The sequence below is a fragment of the Limulus polyphemus genome, unplaced genomic scaffold (assembly GCF_000517525.1).
Source record: "Limulus polyphemus unplaced genomic scaffold, Limulus_polyphemus-2.1.2 Scaffold57, whole genome shotgun sequence".
Lineage (NCBI taxonomy): Eukaryota > Metazoa > Arthropoda > Merostomata > Xiphosura > Limulidae > Limulus > Limulus polyphemus.
The window spans coordinates 1,096,367-1,102,707 of NW_013665667.1; the positions used below are offsets into that span (position 1 = coordinate 1,096,367).

At 33.7% G+C, this 6,341-nt stretch overlaps 1 long non-coding RNA gene across 1 annotated transcript in view; it reads right to left on the minus strand.

Moving 5' to 3' along the window:
- Positions 1–6,341, minus strand: part of LOC111086999 — a 174,753-nt gene that overhangs the window by 117,439 nt on the left and 50,973 nt on the right. The gene's annotated exons all lie outside the window — the stretch shown is intronic.

Genomic DNA, 6,341 nt, shown 5'->3' on the forward strand with positions numbered 1-6,341 from the left:
ACGGCTGAAAGGGCGAACATATTTTGGTGGGACGAGAAGTCGAACCCGAGACCAGCAGGTTGCGAGTCGAGCGCCCTAACCACCTGGCCATGCCAGGCCTAACTCTCGGGTTACTATGATCGAATAGTGGGATTAACCATCACGTTATAACGCCTTCGCAGCTGAAAGAACGAGCATGTTCGAGGATGGAATTCGAACCCGCGGCTCCGCAGACTGTAAATCGAGCGCCTAACCAGGCCATGTCAGGCAGTTAGTGAGGGTAATATTCCCTTTAAACCTATGGATTCAATAGTCATACTGTTGCTTACCCCATATGTTAGCAACGAGATCGCGGCCTATAAATGAAATTGACCTATTTTAAAATTTCGTTTCAAAATCAACCAAAAACTGCAAAATTACGCAAATTGGTTTAAAATTCTAACATTGCCCATTTCAATCCAATGACTTTGACCTCGACTATCCGTCATAGGCTTTTATGTCAAAGACTACCATGAAACATCAAATACCAAAACGCTTAAAATGGATTAAAAATACACTTACAAATGAATCAAATACTGTTCTCTCCAAAGCGGTATAAACATTTTTCACACTTTGGTAATTATTATTATATTTTACATTTATGTTTAAATTATTCGAGTTATTATCAAAGCTAAGTCATTCTATCAATTAAGTATTGTTAAAAGAAACAAAATCCCTGATGCAACTTATATGAAGACATGCTTTAGTTTCCATGATATAACCTTGTACTTTGTCTTAAATTAGAAGTGGTATACCTATAGTTTAAACTGCTTATTTCAACCAGTGGTGTTTACAGAGGAGGAATGTCATGAGGAGCAACTTTCCATAAGGTTTTTTTGGGGGGAGGAGGAAGGCCAAAAAATTAATAGAAAGAATAAAGAGAGTTACAATTTTTTACCCCTTATTTATGCCACAACTCTACAGGGGTTTGTAGTTGTTGGAAAGAGGGTGCAGTCGTTCCTTCTCCCAAATATTTTTGCTGGCTTCGTTGAAAATGATAAAAATTACTGGATGAGGAGGGGAGTTAGTTTCAAGTGCCGTCAGTAGTAATGCTTGAATAAGGATTTATTTTGAAAAAAGAAATCGGTGTAGGAGGAGTTGTATGGGGGTCGTAAAGCACTTGTAGCTTATTTTTCACAATAGTTCCAACATTTATGCGTTGTGAACGCCCTTTTCTGACAAAGCGCGATTACAATCAGCTATACTTGTCATAAGACAATAGTATTAAGCCTAATACTATTGTATTATGACACGAATGATTTATTATGTTAGGCCTAATACTATTGTCTTATGACCCGTATAACTGATTATTATTCAAACATTTCTGTTTAGCCTAGATAACAATATCATACAGATAAATGTGAACCTTAATAAAAGTTAATATATTTTATAGCTTGCATAATATTTAGCTATATTCCACTTATTCCAGATGGTATTGGATAAAATCTGCTCATCACCAAACATTTGAGGTAAACATCGAAATTTGAGGAAGCTTCCTAATACATTCTTGTTATTTGGGAACTCGTGTTTCCAGTTTCACGAAGAATGTACTCTGCAAAAATATCCTGCACAAGGTTTTGCGTCTAAAATGGTGAATTGGTTCATAAAATATTTTGTTCCGAATTTGGGAAATGACAAAAAGTTTAAAATAAGAAGCAAATATGAAGCTGTTTGCATGGCGCATCATTTCACTGAGTGTGTTACTCTTAACGAAAAACACAATAGCAAATACAATTAAAGCATAACAACATTTAACATTCTCTAAGCCTACTAAGAGGTGTCAAAAACTAACATGACAACACTAATCAGTTATGTAGGACCTATGATAACCAAAAGTCTGCCTGAAATGTTATTTTGTACGCAGCAAGAAAATCAGTTGTTTTTTTTTTTTTTTGGTGAAATACGTTCGTCATGAGACAACAAAGAGGAATAAGACAAAAACACTTACAAGCAAACTAGAATTCATAACATTTTAAGGCCTTATTATTTTTCTAGATTAGCCAGCTATGCATTTTACCTCGAAATCAAAATTTTCACCAAGCCATCGATTTATTAGATGTGTTTCATTCAAAACAAGGTTAGGGGGTATGGCTGAAAAGCATAAAAGGGTGAAACTTGATGAAATAAGGGGTCGTTTCAGAAAGTATTTCGTCCCAAAACAAGGTCACAATTCGACATGTAGCAAGATAAATATAAACGTGGAAATTCACAACTTGACTGATGATGCTTTAAAATGCATAAATCTTGACTAACTTAGTGCAGTTCTCTAATAGCATTAGTATATAGTAACTTTATGTACTATACAACTTGTTTTTCACAAATAATAGTGTTTTGACCGAGTGTTGTAATCTTAAAAGTGTAGTTGAAAATGTTGCTATACATTTATATCTTTATACACTCGTACATAGCCAGACAAGAGGGACATTTGTCATTATTATTACACAGAAACAAGTGTTTCATTTAACTGAAATGGCTCATTTTGTGCTGGCCTCGCCTTATGTAATACAAACATTTAAAACAAAACATAAAATAGAGAATCAGTTCACTAGTAGATTTGTCACAAAATACGGTAAGAACAGAATACTAGAAAATCAGTTGAGGAAGAAGTTCATATCATGGATTTTAAAGATCCCTTTAATACTTTAAATAACAAGAATACACAAAGGGAAATAACGTGTTGAGATAAACAGAAATTGGCATTTCGAAAGAACAACTAGTAATACAGACCCGTATCTTCAACAAGGCGACAGAAAGAATGACTTTTCTGCTGGAATATACGACAACATCAGGCCTCACATGGTGTTACGTGTTGCGGCATCTTGTTTTCTATGTTAGAGCGTCTTGTCCAACTAAACATTACACAGAGCATCGCTAGCTTCTGATGGATATAGAAGTCGTCCACCCATCACCCCTTTGATGAAAGGCAAGAGTCGAAATAGGCAGGTCATTGCCCCCCTGCGAACGAAGCGTCGTAAGGGAGTTAATGTAGGTGAGACACAGTTGAGGATTCCTGCACCATACAAACACTGGGATGGGCTTATTGAGGTTAGCGTGAGAAGTATAAATTTTGTTACCCGCTGTTCTTGCAGTGGCCCTTAATCATAGCCAGCGTGACAGGTGTCTATTTTGTGTGTTTCGGCAAAAATACGCCTGTCATTTTAGTCCATTCTTTAAACCTATATAGGATGTAGTGAATAATAGATAGTGTCACTAGAAAACACAGGCGCCATCAGTAATGAAGAGTACCATTTTTCCTCATAATTTTTTCCCCAGCTAATGACAGTGTTGCGTGTTTAATGTTGCTCATGAACGTGCTTTAACTCAGAAAGTTTTCCCTGTTTAAATGAAGCCAGTCCTGCTATATGTTCCCGTCTGGCTACCACGTTTATAGAACCATTTAATGGTTTCACAACAAATCTTCATAGAACAACAGACAACATATTGCTTTTATTTTAACTTTGTCCTTGATATGCAGTTAACTGGACTACCACGTAGTATCCTCTGATCAGACGAGTGGTATTTATTTAGCTCACTAATTTATCTCTATTAATCTATCGATATAGCAATAACTACGTATCTGTCTGTCTGTTTATCTACCTAACTGTCTGTTTATTTATCTCTCCAGCTATTTTGTTTCGAATACAAAATAGTACCTTCGATTCTTAATAGCATCTACTAACGAATAAGTTACTTTTAAATAGTAAATTAAGGCTTCATGCAACGTCTATCAACTCTATGGATTTCCATGCTAGTAGTAAACTACCCTTCAAGCTTACCTAAACCGTGTGGCTGTATTTTCAGTTCTGTGAATCTTCTCCTAAACTATTTGAATGCGTTAATGTGAAAATATCATATTTTTACAATTCTGTATTACCCATTCTTCGAATCAAAATTAGAATTTCAAAACCCTTGATAGGATACTTTTGTATCCTTATGCTGTAACAAATATGTATATAAAAACTGTCGTTGATTTTTCTTAAAGTTTAAAAAATAAAAGTGATTTTAAAAGTGAAATGTTATAGGAATATTTTCATAACAAATTATGAGTTAGCAAATTTGGCAAAAAAAATAGGAAAACTGATAAGTCAACCATCACTCTCTAGGCTTAAGTTTGTTTAGTTAAAATACTGTTGAAAGTTAGTGAAAGTTTTTATAATTATGTTAAAAAAATACACTCGCAAATGTATTTATTCATCATTTAATAACAATGGACGATACAATTATTATGTTATTTCTATACGTATTAAATTTGCATGGTAATTTATGGAAAAAAAAATGAATTGAAATACTGTCTTATAGGGCCTTAGAAGCATTTAGAAAAATCTTAAGATATAACCTAACAATAGACTTAAGTAGGTAAGATTAGGTTGAAAGTGTTATTAAACTGTACCAGGTTTAAGATACGATAAAACTTATTTTTCATTATTGTTAGATGTAAACCAGTTACGTATAATTCAACACTGTCATGCTATAATTTGGATATCACACGATGGTGTGATAATAAAGGTATTGTCATTGCATCCGTTCGTAATAAGTCTATTTTTAATAAGTTCGAATTGAAATTCTTCCCTGATAATTTTTTTCATTTGCACTTGGAGCACTGATTGTTATTGAACAGTTTTTCACCGTTTCCGTCAAAGTCATGTATTCTTCCGGTTTGAAGTGTCATGTCAAAAGACATTCTGTGTAATATCTCGAAAGAGTATGACACATATAACAAATAAAAACATTTATCCGCTCCTGTGTGTTTGTGACTGATAAGAACAACAACGGGAAGTATATTTGCCGAATGTTGTCTTCAGTTAGCAACTCCTTAGTTTTTATTATATTATGATATTCGCTCTCCTTACAAGATCTGATGTTTTTAGTATTATACTATCTGTATACAGCAAACTTTAACCCTTATAACAACTGTCCTTTCGATTTCTATATATTAAAAAATAACATGTAAAATAACATGAATGAAATATTTTCAGAATCTGTCAACACAGTGTTTCGAAAAAAATACTTTAATCTAGTATCACAGTGATAAAGGTGTTCATTGTATTATATTTAACATTGTTACACTTCATTGGACAGTTTAGGTATTACTTCAGTTTATTATTTATTATATTGTGTCTTCATAAACATCAGGTTTTTGGTTGTGCTATGGTAAAATTACAGCTAGAAATTCGACACAGTTTAAATAGTAACATGTGTCGAATACAGATGTCACTCGCCTTTGACGCTACACAGTAGACTTCATGGGTTTTCTTTGGTCAAAAGATGGGCCAGGGAGGAACGAATAAAACAAGCGTGTTATATTAACTCCGCATTTTTAACAAGTTTCTTCTACGACAATAGTTCAAACCGACAGCTAGCGTTTCTATGTTCCCTAGGTAATGCATGTTATACTGTTCATTTATTAATCTAATTAACAATATTGGTTAGTTATACTACTTAGTATATCGAATGTCATTACTTTGTATTTTGATTCACTGTTTATTATTATAATTGTTGATAAAGATTGCATTGTTAGCTTAAAATGCGTATTTAAGAAGAACAAAAATCTCCTAAGCTGGCTGAACCTCATGAGATACTGTTGGGATTACGGCCGAAAATATCGTTAACAGCGAGAGTACCCAACTGATGAAACAGTGTATATTGATAGCCTGTTGATTTATGCTTCGCTCTAAGTAAATATTTTCTTTTCTGATCGAAAGCCATATCAACTACACTTTAACCTTGAAAAACAGTTTTCATAGCAAACTTTAATCCAGCAAAATAGTTTCCAGAACGCCTTTTTTTCCTACTTCAACACATTTTCCAAGAACACAATTTAACCTAGAACAACAGTCTTAGCAACACAGTTTAACCTAAAATTTCAGTCATAAGTATTACCTTTTAATCTAGCAAAACAGTTTGCAGAACATACTTTAGCCTGAATCACAGTCATAAATATTGCACTTTATCCTAGCAAAACAGTTTGCAGAACATACTTTAGCCTGAATCACAGTCATAAATATTGCACTTTATCCTAGCAAAACAGTTTGCAGAACATACTTTAGCCTGAATCACAGTCATAAATATTGTACTTTATCCTAGCAAAACAGTTTGCAGAACATACTTTAACTTGAGTCACAATCATAAAGTCATAGAAATTGTATTTTAACCTAGCAACACAATTCTTAGAACACATTTCAACTTGAATAAATCACAGCCATAGAAATTGTATTTAAACTACCAACAAAATTTTCAGAACAAATTTTAATCTAGCAACATAGGCTCCAGAACACACTATAACCTAGCAACACGTTGTAATCTAGAATCACAGCTATAAAATT